Below are 13,506 nucleotides of genomic sequence, written 5' to 3'. Positions count from 1 at the left end.
AAAAATGAACTCATTCCATAAAAAACAAGCCATCACACAACTCTGTCAGCAGAAAAATAGAAAAATTATAGCTCTCAAAATACGGCAATGCTAAAACTGAGGGAAAAAAAGCGTCTTTTATTGTGTGACATTGAACTCTCAAACCAGTCCAGCAAAATCTGAACTGAAATCTGAACTCCAATATGGTGTTTTTTCCTGTTGAACTGTGCACTGTGCCTCAAAAGTAGTTTTTGACCACGTATAGGATATCGGCATACACAGGAGAAATTGCACAACAAATTTTAGGATCCATTTTTTCCTCTTACCCTTGTGAAAATACAATTTTCACGGCGCTACATTTCTGTGAAGCACATGGGGGTTCACGGTGCTCACCACACATCTAGATACATTCCTTGAGGGGTCTAGTTTCCAAAATGAGGTCACATGTGTTGGATGTCCACGGTTTAGGCACATCAGGGGCTCTCCAAACGCAACATTACACCTGCAGACTATTCCATCAACATCTGAGTTCCAAAATGTCACTCATTCCTTTCTAAGGCTGCCGTCACACTAGCAGTATTTGGTCAGTATTTTACATCAGTATTTGTAAGCCAAAACCAGGAGTGGGTGATAAATGCAGAAGTGGTGCATATGTTTCTATTATACTTTTCCTCTAATTGTTCCACTCCTGGTTTTGGCTTACAAATACTGATGTAAAATACTGACCAAATACTGCTAGTGTGACTGCAGCCTAAGGCCTGCTGTGTAGTTTTGCATCTCCTGTTACCTTGTGAAAATAAAAAAAATTGTGACTAACAGAAAATTTTGGTGGGAAGAATGTGATTCTATTATTTTCACGGCTCTACGTTATAAACGTCTGTGAAGAACCTGGGGGATCAAGGTGTTCAGCAGACATGTTCCCTGAGGAGTCTAGTTTCCATGATGGTGTCACTTTTGGGGTTTTTCACTGTTTAGGCACATCAGGTACTCTCTAAATGCGACATGGCGTCCACTAATTATTCCAGCAAATTTTGCTTTCAAAAAGTCAAATGGCGCTCCTTCCCTTCCAAGCCTTACTGTGCACCCTAACAGTGGATTTCCCTCACATATTGGGTATAGACATGCTCAGAAAAAATTGCACAACACATTTTTGGTTCTATTTTTCCTGTCACCTTGTGAAAATGAAAAAAATTGGGTTTAAAATGAAGCAAAATGAAGCACCTGAAGGGTTAGTAAACTTCTTGATTGCGGTTTTGCGCACCTTGAGGGGTGCAGTTTTAAGAGTGGTGTCACATTGGGGTATTTTCCGTCATATAGACTCCTTAATCCCTTTATCCAATATGATGTACTATCCCGTCCAGGTGACCTGGGACTTAATTCCCAGTGACAGGATAGTACGTCATAGACGATCGGCCGCGCTCACGGGGGGGGGAGCGCGGCCGATCGCCGCCGGGTGTCAGCTGATTATTACAGCTGACATCTGGCACTATGATCGCAGCGTTCCGGTGGCACAGGGAAGCATTGCACAGGGAGGGGGCTCCCTGCGTGCTTCCCTGAGACCCTCGGAGCAACGCAATGAGATCGCATTGCTCCGAGGGTCTCCTACCTCCTCTTCCCTGCAGGCCCGGATCCAAAATGGCTGTGGGGGGCCTTCCAGGTCCTGCGGAAGCCTCCCTGCAGTGCCTGTCAGATCGCTGATCTGACACAGTGCACTGCAAAGTGTCAGATCAGCGATCTGTCACTTTACTGTGATGTCCCTCCCTGGAACAATGTAAAAAAAGAAAAATTTACGTGTGTAAAAAAAAAAAAATCCTAAATAAAGAAAAAGAAATATTGTTCCAATAAATACATTTCTTTATCTAAATAAAAAAAAACCAATAAAAGTACATATATTTAGTATCACCGCGTCCGTAATGACCCGACCTATAAAACTGTCCCACTAGTTCAGTGAACACCGTAAAAAAAAACAACTACGCTTTATTATCATACCGCCAAACAAAAAGTGGAATAACATGCGATCAAAAAGACGGATATAAATAACCATGGTACCGCTGAAAACAGCATCTTGTCGCGCAAAAAAAAGGGGCCGCCATACAAGCATAATCAACAAAAAAATAAAAAAGTTATAGTCCTCAGAAAAAAGCGATGCAAAAATAATTATTTTTTATATAAAATAGTTTTTATCGTATAAAAGCGCCAAAAAAAAAAATGATATAAATAAGGTATCGCTGGCCCAATTGGGGCCCAATTTCTAATGTTACCCTTGGGAAAATAAAAAATTTGGGGCGAAAAGATCATTTTTGTGAAAAAATATGATTTTTTATTTTTTTTACGGCTCTACATTATAAACTTCTGTGAAGCACTTTGTGGGTCAAAGTGCTCACCACACATCTAGATAAGTTCCTTAGACCCTGTAGTATAAGGCAGCACCCCCCACAGGCAGACACTATAGTATAAGGCAGCACCCCCCCACAGGCAGATCCTGTAGTATAAGGCAGCACCCCCCACAGGCAGACTCTGTAGTATAAGGCAGCACTTCCCCCACAGGCAGACTCTGCAGTAAAAGGCAGCACCCCCCACAGGCAGACTCTGTAGTATAAGGCAGCACTTCCCCCACAGGCAGACTCTGCAGTAAAAGGCAGCACCCCCCACAGGCAGACTCTGTAGCATAAGGCAGCAACCCCCCCACAAGCAGACTCTGTAGTGTAAGGCAACACACCCCCACACGTAGGCAGACTCTGTAGTATAAGGCAGCATCCCCCACAGGCAAATTCTGTAGTATAAGGCAGCACCCATAAAGAAAAACAATAAATACTCACCTCTCTTCTTCCTGCGCTGCTGCCACTCACCACCGGACCACGGGCGCCGGGCAGTGATGTCATCGCATTCCCTGTCAGTGTCAGCATCGTTGATGTCAGACGCTGACAGGGGGATGATGGGAGGAGCGTAGTGCTCCTTCCCTCATCAATGCGGTCAGCTCCATCGGCTAGATGACAATACAGCTGGCTCTGCGATGACAGGCAGGGGGCCCACTGCTGGCACCGCCCCCCTGCTCAGGGGCCCATATCGGCCGGGTGGCAGAGCAGGGAGATCGATTCTCCCTGCTCTGCCGCAGAATGTAACTGTATCAGCGCTCTATGCACGCCAATACAGTTACAGTAGCGTAGCTCTGGGTAGGCGCCCTTTGAGCACTGAACCCGGGGCCGCCGCCCCCTCTGCCCCCCCGGTAGCTACGCTACTGGGTTAAGTGGTTACATATACATTGTCTTATTCATTAAGACTGAAATTTTGTATACCTGTCATCATGAAGGGTGCACTGGAGTAATATGCCCCAAATTCATAAAAATACTTGCATCTCTTAATGAATTTGATGCGTACTGTATTACAGCTGCCACAAGCCACCGCTAGAAAGAAATGCCAGCAGCGACTGCACTACATTTGTCAGAATTTATGCCACTTTTTTTTTTTTTTTAAATCTTCTTGGCCACTCTCCCTCCCTGTAAAGACCCACCCACTTTTTAAATAACTGACCGGGACCGACATAAAATTACTAAATGTCATCAAATTTGTGCACAACCAAGTGATGTGTAAATTAATTGCAGCATTTCAAGTAGTTTTACTAAATCTGCCCCATTGTATACACAATTGCTTTTCACTAAATTAGAATATCATAAAAAAGTTAATTTATTTGAGTTCTTCAATACAAAAATTGAAACTCATATATTAACCCCTTAGTGACAGAGCCAATTTGGTACTTAATGACCGAGCCAATTTTTACAATTCTGACCAATGTCACTTTATGAGGTTATAACTCTGGAACGCTTTAACGGATCCCGCTGATTCTGAGATTGTTTTTTCATGACATATTGTACTTCATGTTAGTGGTAACATTTCTTCGACATTACTTGCGATACTTGCAGAGCTTGGAAGTGAAGGAGCGCCGTTTGCCTTTTTCTATGCAGAATTGGCTGGAATTGAGATTGGATGCCATGTCACGTTTAGAGAGCCCCTGATGTGCCTAAACAGTGAAAACCCCCTACAAGTGACACCATTTTGGAAACTAGACCCCTTAAGCAACTTATCTAGATGTGTGGTGAGCACTTTGAACCCCCAAGTGCTTCACAGAAGTTTATAACGTAGAGCCGTGAAAATAAAAAATCGCATTTGTTTACACAAAAATGATCTTTTCGCCCACAAATTCTTATTTTCACAAGGGTAACAGGAGAAATTAGACCACAAAAGTTGTTGTGCAATTTCTCCTGAGTACGTTGATACCCCATATGTGGGGGTAAACCACTGTTTGTGTGCATCGCAGATCTTGGAAGAGAAGGAGTGCCGTTTTACTTTTTCAATGTAGAATTGGCTGGAATTGAGATCGAACGCCATGTCACATTTGGAGAGCCCCTGATGTGCCTAAACAGTGGAAACCCAGCAAAAGTGACACCATTTTGGAAACTAGACCCCTTAAGGAACTTATCTAGATGTGTGGTGAGCACTTTAAACCCCCAGGTGCTTCACAGAAGTTTATAACGTAGAGCCAGGAAAATAAAAAAATCGAATTTTTTCTACAAAAATGATCTTTTTGCCCCCAAATTTTTATTTTCACAAGGGTAACAGGAGAAATTAGACCCCTGATGTGCCTAAACAGTAGAAACCCCCCACAAGTGACCCCATTTTGGAAACTAGACCCCCCATAGAACTTATCTAGATGTGTGGTGAGAACTTTGAATGCCCAAGTGCTTCATAGAAGTTTATAATGCAGAGTCGTGAAAATAAAAAATATTTTTTTTCCGCAAAAAAGATTTTTAGCCCCCAAGTTTTTATTTTCACAAGGGTAACAGGAGAAATTGGACCCCAAAAGTAGTTGTCCAATTTATCCCGAGTATGCTGATGCCCCATATGTGGGGGTAAACCACTGTTTGGGCGCACGGCAGAGCTCGGAGGGGAAGGAGCGCCGTTTTGGAATGCAGACTTTGATAGAATGGTCTGTGGCGTTATGTTGCGTTTGCAGAGCCCCTGATGTACCTAAACAGTAGTAACCCCCCACAATTGACCCCATTTTGGAAACTAGACCCCCCAAGGAACTTATCTAGATGTGTGGTGAGAACTTTGAATGCCCAAGTGCTTCACAGAAGTTTATAATGCAGAGTTGTGAAAATAAAAAAAGAAATTTTCCACAAAAAAGATATTGTAGCCCCCAAGTTTTTATTTTCACAAGGGTAAAAGGAGAAATTGGACCCCAAAAGTTGTTGTCCAATTTATCCTGAGTACGCTGATGCCCCATATGTGAGGGTAAACCACTGTTTGGGCGCACAGCAGAGCTCAGAAGGGAGGGAGCACCATTTGACTTTTTGAGCGCAAAATTGGCTGTCGTGTTTGGAGACCCCCTGATGTACCTAAACAGTGGAAACCCCCCAATTCTAGCTCCAACCCTAACCCCCAACACACCCCTAACCCTAATCCCAACCAAATCCATAATCCTAATCACAGCCCTAACGATAATCACAACCCTAACCCCAAAACAACCCTAATGTCAACCCTAACCATAACCCTAATCAAAACCCTAAATCCAACACACCCCTAATCCTAATCTCAACCCTAACCTAAAACCTAACCCTAATCCCAATACACCCCTAATCCCAACCCTAACCTTAACCCTAATCCCAAACCTAACCCTAATCCCAAGCATAACCCTAATGCCAACCCTAACCCTAATACCAACCCTAATCCAAACCCTAACCATAATCCCAACTCTAACCCTAACTTTAGCCACAACCCTAGCCCTAAAACTAACCCTAAATTTAGCCCCAACCCTGACTTTAGCCCCCACCCTAACCCTAGCCCTAACTTTAGCCCCAACCCTAACCCTAAGGCTACTTTCACACTTGCGTCATGTGGCATTCATCGCAATCCGTCGTTTTGAACAAAAAACGGATCCTGCAAATGTGCCCGCAGGATGCGTTTTTTGCCCATAGACTTCTATTGCCGACAGATCGACGGATGGCCACACGTCGCGTCCATCGTGCACTGGATCAGTTGTGTTTTGGCGGACCGTTGGCACAAAAAACGTTCAATGTAACGTTTTTTTGTACGTCGCGTTTGCCATTTCCGACCGCGCATGCGTGGCTGTAACTCCGCCCCTTCCTCCTCAGGACATAGACTGGGCAGCGGATGCGTTGAAAAACTGCATCCGCTGCCCACGTTGTGCACAATTTTCACATCGTGCATCGGTACGTTGGGCCGACGCAAGTGTGAAAGAAGCCTAAAGAACCCTAAATTTAGCCCCAACCCTAACCCTATATTTAGCCCCAACCCTAAATTTAGCCCAAACCCTAACCCTAAATTTAGCCCCAACCCTAACCCTAAATTTAGCCAACCCTAACCCTAAATTTAGCCCCAACCCTAACCCTAACCCTAAATTTAGCCCCAACTACTCCACCTGCTGGCCAGCAGAATATGGCGGGCGCACTGCGCATGCACCCGCCATTTTCTTTCCGGATGAAGAAGCTGGCGGCCAGGAGAAGCAGGAGGACACAGGGACACCGGTAATTATAGCAGGGTCCCCAAATCCCCCTATTTCTCTGTCCTCTGATGTGCGATCACATCAGAGGACAGAGAATGAAAGATCGCTTTTTTTTGTGATCGCCGTTAAACAGTTAATTACCGGCGATCGCAAAACAGGGGTTGGTAAAAACTGACCCCGATCATGTTCTTTGGGGTCTCGGCTACCCCCGGCAGCCGAGACCCCAAAGATTTTCCGGGTGCCGGCCGGCGAGCGCACTGCGCATTTTTTGGCCGGAGCAAGATGGCGGCGCCCATCGGGAGCCACGAGGAGCACCGGGGGAGACAGGTGAGTATCGGGGGGCTATTGGGGACCCCATTTCTCTGTCCTCTGATGTGCGATCACATCGGAGGACAGAGAAATTAAATGGGAAATCGCGTTTTGTTTTTTTTTTGCGATCACCGGTAAACGGTTAACTACCGGCGATCGCAACCGGGGGTCGATAAACCCCCCCCCCCCGAATCATGTTCTCTGGGGTCTCGGCTACCCCCGGCAACCGAGACCCCAGAGAGAATCCGACTCTGGGGGGTGCTATTCACTTTTTCCACAGCGCCGTTAATTAACGGCGCTGTGGTTTAAGTACCCTTAACTGCCGCCGTTAAAAGGCGTATCGGCGGTCGCTAAGGGGTTAAATAGAGTCATTACAAACAGAGTGACCTATTTCAAGTGTTTATTTCTGTTAATGTTGATGATTATGGCAAATGATCAGCTGTGGATCCACCAAACTTCTGCACAACACAACTGATGGTCCCAACCCCATTTATAAGGCAAGAAATCCCACTTATTAAACCTGACCGGGCACACCTGTGAAGTGAAAACCATTCCCGGTGACTACCTCCTGAAGCTCATGAAGAGAATGCCAAGAGTGCGCAAAGCAGTCATCAAAGCAAAACGTGGCTACTTTGAAGAACCTAGAATATAAGACATAATTTCAGTTGTTTCACACTTTTTTGTTAAGTATATAATTCCACATATGTTCATAGTTTTGATGCCTTCAGTGCGAGTGTACAATTTTCATAGTCATGAAAATACAGAAAAATCTTTAAATGAGAAGGTATGTCCAAACTTTTGGTCTGTACTGTGTGTATACATATATATATATATGTATATATACAGTGGGGCAAAAAAGTATTTAGTCAGTCAGCAATAGTGCAAGTTCCACCACTTAAAAAGATGAGAGGCGTCTGTAATTTACATGATAGGTAGACCTCAACTATGGGAGACAAACTGAGAAAAAAAAATCCAGAAAATCACATTGTCTGTTTTTTTAACAATTTATTTGCATATTATGGTGGAAAATAAGTATTTGGTCAGAAACAAACAATCAAGATTTCTGGCTCTCACAGAACGGTAACTTCTTCTTTAAGAGTCTCCTCTTTCCTCCACTCATTACCTGTAGTAATGGCACCTGTATAAACTTGTTATCAGTATAAAAAGACACCTGTGCACACCCTCAAACAGTCTGATTCCAAACTCCACTATGGTGAAGACCAAAGAGCTGTCAAAGGACACCAGAAACAAAATTGTAGCCCTGCACCAGGCTGGGAAGGCTGAATCTGCAATAGCCAACCAGCTTGGAGTGAAGAAATCAACAGTGGGAGCAATAATTAGAAAATGGAAGACATACAAGTCCACTGATAATCTCCCTCGATCTGGGGCTCCACGCAAAATCCCACCCCGTGGGGTCAGAATGATCACAAGAACGGTGAGCAAAAATCCCAGAACCACGCGGGGGGACCTAGTGAATGAACTGCAGAGAGCTGGGACCAATGTAACAAGGCCTACCATAAGTAACACACTACGCCACCATGGACTCAGATCCTGCAGTGCCAGACGTGTCCCACTGCTTAAGCCAGTACATGTCCGGGCCCGTCTGAAGTTTGCTAGAGAGCATTTGGATGATCCAGAGGAGTTTTGGGAGAATGTCATATGGTCTGATGAAACCAAACTGGAATTGTTTGGTAGAAACACAACTTGTCGTGTTTGGAGGAAAAAGAATACTGAGTTGCATCCATCAAACACCATACCTACTGTAAAGCATGGTGGTGGAAACATCATGCTTTGGGGCTGTTTCTCTGAAAAGGGGCCAGGACGACTGATCCGGGTACATGAAAGAATGAATAGGGCCATGTATCGTGAGATTTTGAGTGCAAACCTCCTTCCATCAGCAAGGGCATTGAAGATGAAACGTGGCTGGGTCTTTCAACATGACAATGATCCAAAGCACACCGCCAGGGCAACGAAGGAGTGGCTTCGTAAGAAGCATTTCAAGGTCCTGGAGTGGCCTAGCCAGTCTCCAGATCTCAACCCTATAGAAAACCTTTGGAGGGAGTTGAAAGTCCGTGTTGCCAAGCGAAAAGCCAAAAACATCACTGCTCTAGAGGAGATCTGCATGGAGGAATGGGCCAACATACCAACAACAGTGTGTGGCAACCTTGTGAAGACTTACAGAAAACGTTTGACCTCTGTCATTGCCAACAAAGGATATATTACATAGTATTGAGATGAAATTTTGTTTCTGACCAAATACTTATTTTCCACCATAATATGCAAATAAAATGTTAAAAAAACAGACAATGTGATTTTCTGGATTTTTTTTTCTCAGTTTGTCTCCCATAGTTGAGGTCTACCTATGATGTAAATTACAGACGCCTCTCATCTTTTTAAGTGGTGGAACTTGCACTATTGCTGACTGACTAAATACTTTTTTGCCCCACTGTATATATATATATATATATTGTGGTGCGGTGACCCACATTACAGCCAGGGGACACTGCGTGTGCACTTCAAGATGCACTTGGAGGCATAGTTGTGATGAGACAAAGTCCGGCAGAATTGTAGATGGCCAGTATGTGTATCGCAGAGGAGGACACTCTGCACTGTCAGTCTAAAGTTATGTTGTGGTCTGGGACCTGTAGTCCCACATGTAAATGTGTAAGTTGGCAGGGCTAGTTATGTGAGATGGGTGGGACAAACTAGCCACACACACCCACACTCCTACCCAAGGGAGTGGTTACGGGTAGAGTTGAGCGACCTTGACCTTTTTAGAGTCGAGCCGGGTTTCGCGAAACCCGACTATCTCAAAAGTCGGGTCGAGTGAAATCGGCCGATTATGACGTAAAGTCGGGATCGACCGAAACACGAAACCCAATGCAAGTCAATGGGGCAGCATAGTCGGCAGTGAGTGGGGGCCAGGAAAACACCTAGAGTGCCCATTTTAATGTCAAAACCATCCATTCTTCTTACTGAAGCTTGTCAAGCGTAATTTACCTTATAATAATTGGAAGGCATTTGAAATTGGGGGTCATTTGGCTAAAGTTGTGGTGGGTAGGGCTGGTTCAAGTAATTAGTGGGCCCAGGAAATCTGGACCACGTCACGGCAGTGGAGCAGGGAGAGGTAAGTATTTCAACTTTGCAAGTGCTGTGAACCTGAGCAAGCAGGGGGGGCCCACTCGTTGGCATTGGCACTGGCACAGGGCCCCTCAAAGTACAGCGGTGTGTTTGCACGGCGGGGGCGCCTCCCACCGGCAGCAACACTTTTGTGTACTATGAGAGGCCCTGTGCCAGTGACGTCGCCAACTAGTATTCCTCCCCCCACCTGATGAAGGAACCTGCACTTTCATCTGCACCTTCCTCTTTGTCCCCGTGTAAGGTGGTATGGTATGCGGGAAGAGCAACCTGACTTTCAGCAGGGTCACAATGTTGTTGTGTAGCGTGCACGGGGAATGTTGCGTTATGGGTCAATGTACCAGCAGACTCATCTATCACTGGCTGGGCAATGGGCAGGATGAGGAGGAAACACAGATATAGGCCCAAATAATAAAGTGGGCTAAATGCAGTTCAAAATTGGTAACACAGGAATAACCAGGGGGCATTGCAGTGGAGGACAACTGGAATGAGAGGCTGACACAGAGAGTAGGCCCAAATCAGAAAGTAGTCGACATGCAGTTCAAAATTGGCAACCGTAGTAAACAGGCGGCACAGCTTTGTTCAGTGGAGGAGAACAGCAAGGAGTGGCAGACACCGATAGTAGGCCCCAACCCAACTAGTAGGCCAAATGCAGTCTAACATTAACAACTACTTAACGAGCACCTGAAAACGGAATTTCAGGACAGGAAACCAGAAGAACAGCAAGGAGCGGCAGACACTGTTAGTAGGCCCCAAACCAACTAGTACGCCAAATGCAGTTGTTCCATTTAACCACAATTTAACGAGAGCCTGAAGATAGAAGCTCAGGAAAGGCAACCTGGAGAACACCTTGGAGTGGAACACACCATCTCTCTCCACCCCATACCCATTTTGTAGGCCTAATGCTGTGTAGTTTTCTACAACTACTAAACGAGAGTCGGAAGACCGAAGCAATGGCAAGGCAACCTGGGGAACACCTTGGAGTGTAACACACCATCTCTCTCCACCCGATACCCATTTTGTAGGCCTAATGCAGTGTAGTTTTCTACAACTACTAAACGAGAGTCGGAAGATCGAAGCAATGGCGAGGAAACCTGGAGAACACCTTGGAGTGTAACACACCATCTCTCTCCACCCCATACCCATTTTGTAGGCCTAATGCTGTGTAGTTTTCTACAACTACTAAACGAGAGTCGGAAGACCGAAGCAATGGCAAGGCAACCTGGGGAACACCTTGGAGTGTAACACACCATCTCTCTCCACCCGATACCCATTTTGTAGGCCTAATGCAGTGTAGTTTTCTACAACTACTAAACGAGAGTCGGAAGATCGAAGCAATGGCGAGGAAACCTGGAGAACACCTTGGAGTGTAACACACCATCTCTCTCCACCCCATACCCATTTTGTAGGCCTAATGCAGTGTAGTTTTCTACAACTACTAAACGAGAGTCGGAAGACCGAAGCAATGGCAAGGCAACCTGGGGAACACCTTGGAGTGTAACACACCATCTCTCTCCACCCGATACCCATTTTGTAGGCCTAATGCAGTGTAGTTTTCTACAACTACTAAACGAGAGTCGGAAGATCGAAGCAATGGCGAGGAAACCTGGAGAACACCTTGGAGTGTAACACACCATCTCTCTCCACCCCATACCCATTTTGTAGGCCTAATGCAGCCTACTTTCCGACAACTACTAAACGAGAGCATGAAGATCGAAGCTCAGGAAAGGCAACCTGGGGAACACCTTGGAGTGTAACACACCCTCTCTCTACACCACGGAAGGGCTGATTCTTAGGAAGGAAGGCTGTCGGAAAGAAGCAGGGCGCGTCCGAGGGTGATTATATTCTTATTAGGTATATACTCACCCTCGGACGCGCCCTGCTTCTTTATTTGTAATGAATGTTTATTTGCAATGTGGTTTTGACTTACTCTATTTTTTTGGTAAATAATGATTTTATTATTTTCATTGTTTTGCATCTTCTTGGCAATAATATAAAGAAGACGCGACAGGACAACACTCGGTGGATGCCATATCTGTGTTTTAAATTGAAAAAAACTTTCAGTTAACTACTTGCAGGAGAAAGTTATTGTAGCTGGTGGCCATTTTTAGTACTGTACCAGATTTTTGGTGTATGTGTTTGTTTTTAATGTTAAAATGTCTGCATTTGATATCTCTCCAGTATTTTCTTTTTTATAAGCAAAATACTTATTTTTATATTTTCTGATGTTGGTTCAAGGGGTACACGGGCAGCAGTAGACAGGTCAGTGGAGGCCTAGTGGAAGGAGGGACCGCAGACAGGCTTCGAAGCCCTAACATAATAAATTGGGCTGGCTGTAGGCAATTTAAAATTGGTTCCAGGGGAACCCGGGCAGCAGTAGACAGGTCAGTGGAGGCCTAGTGGAAGGAGGGACCGCAGACAGGCTTCGAAGCCCTAACATAATAAATTGGGCTGGCTGTAGGCAATTTAAAATTGGTTCCAGGGGAACCCGGGCAGCAGTAGACAGGTCAGTGGAGGCCTAGTGGAAGGAGGGACCGCAGACAGGCTTCGAAGCCCTAACATAATAAATTGGGCTGGCTGTAGGCAATTTAAAATTGGTTCCAGGGGAACCCGGGCAGCAGTAGACAGGTCAGTGGAGGCCTAGTGGAAGGAGGGACCGCAGACAGGCTTCGAAGCCCTAACATAATAAATTGGGCGGGCTGTAGGCAATTTAAAATTGGTTCCAGGGGAACCCGGGCAGCAGTAGACAGGTCAGTGGAGGCCTAGTGGAAGGAGGGACCGCAGACAGGCTTCAAAGCCCTAACATAATAAATTGGGCTGGCTGTAGGCAATTTAAAATTGGTTCCAGGGGAACCCGGGCAGCAGTAGACAGGTCAGTGGAGGCCTAGTGGAAGGAGGGACCGCAGACAGGCTTCGAAGCCCTAACATAATAAATTGGCCTGGCTGTAGGCAATTTACAATTGGTTCCAGGGGAACACGGGCGGCAGTAGACAGGTCAGTGGAGGCCTAGTGGAAGGAGGGACCGCAGACAGGCTTCGAAGCCCTAACATAATAAATTGGGCTGGCTGTAGGCAATTTAAAATTGGTTCCAGGGGAACCCGGGCAGCAGTAGACAGGTCAGTGGAGGCCTAGTGGAAGGAGGGACCGCAGACAGGCTTCGAAGCCCTAACATAATAAATTGGGCTGGCTGTAGGCAATTTAAAATTGGTTCCAGGGGAACCCGGGCAGCAGTAGACAGGTCAGTGGAGGCCTAGTGGAAGGAGGGACCGCAGACAGGCTTCGAAGCCCTGACATAATAAATTGGGCTGGCTGTAGGCAATTTAAAATTGGTTCCAGGGGAACCCGGGCAGCAGTAGACAGGTCAGTGGAGGCCTAGTGGAAGGAGTGACCGCAGACAGGCTTCGAAGGCCTAACATAAGAAAAATGTCAATACAATGGTATTGACAGTGCCAGGCATTGAAGGATGTCAGCGCATAGACTAAACATTGGTGGAGCTGTGAGAGAAAATTTTGCAAGTGGTAGAGCACTGTTTGACCTGGGGGGGGGACTGTCTTGTG

The sequence above is a fragment of the Ranitomeya imitator genome, chromosome 1, assembly GCF_032444005.1.
Source record: "Ranitomeya imitator isolate aRanImi1 chromosome 1, aRanImi1.pri, whole genome shotgun sequence".
In the NCBI taxonomy this organism is placed as follows: Eukaryota; Metazoa; Chordata; class Amphibia; order Anura; family Dendrobatidae; genus Ranitomeya; species Ranitomeya imitator.
Note: the sequence above shows the minus strand (reverse complement) of the source record.